This window comes from Mandrillus leucophaeus, unplaced genomic scaffold (genome assembly GCF_000951045.1).
Source record: "Mandrillus leucophaeus isolate KB7577 unplaced genomic scaffold, Mleu.le_1.0 Scaffold366, whole genome shotgun sequence".
Lineage (NCBI taxonomy): Eukaryota > Metazoa > Chordata > Mammalia > Primates > Cercopithecidae > Mandrillus > Mandrillus leucophaeus.
Window position 1 is genome coordinate 1,610,487 of NW_012103876.1, and position 684 is coordinate 1,611,170.

Genomic DNA, 684 nt, shown 5'->3' on the forward strand with positions numbered 1-684 from the left:
GGGTTCCAATTTTCCCTCATACTTGCCAGCCCTTATTTTCTCTTTAAAAAAATTATAGCCAGCCTCATGGGTGTGAAGTGGTGTTTCACTGTGATTTTCATTTGCATTTACCTAATGACCAGTAATGTGAAGCCTCTTTTCATGTGACTTCTAGCCATGTGCATATCTTCTTTGGAGAAATATCTATTCAAGCTCTCTGCTCCTTTTTTTTTTTTTGAGACAGGGTCTTGCTCTGTCGCCCAGGCTGGAGTGCAGTGGCACGATCTCGGCTTACTGCAAGCTCCACCTCCCAGGTTCATGCCATTCTCCTGCCTCAGCCTCCCGAGTAGCTGGGACTACAGGTGCCCACCACTGCACCTGGCTGATTTTTGTATTTTTGTTAGAAACGGGTTTTCGCCATGTTGGCCAGGCTGGTCTCGAACTCCTGACCTCAGGTGATCCACCCGCCTTGGCCTCCCAAAGTGCTAGGATTACAGGCATGAGCCACTGAGCCCGAATATACTACATTTTTAATCCATTTGTCAGCTGATAGGTATCTGCCTTTTGGCTATTGTGAATAGCACTGCAGTAAACATTTGTGTATAGTTTTTGGGTTGAATACTTGTTTTGATTTTTGTGGATATATACCTAGGAGTGGAATTGCTAGATCATATAGTAATTCTATTTTTAACTTTTTTTTTTTTT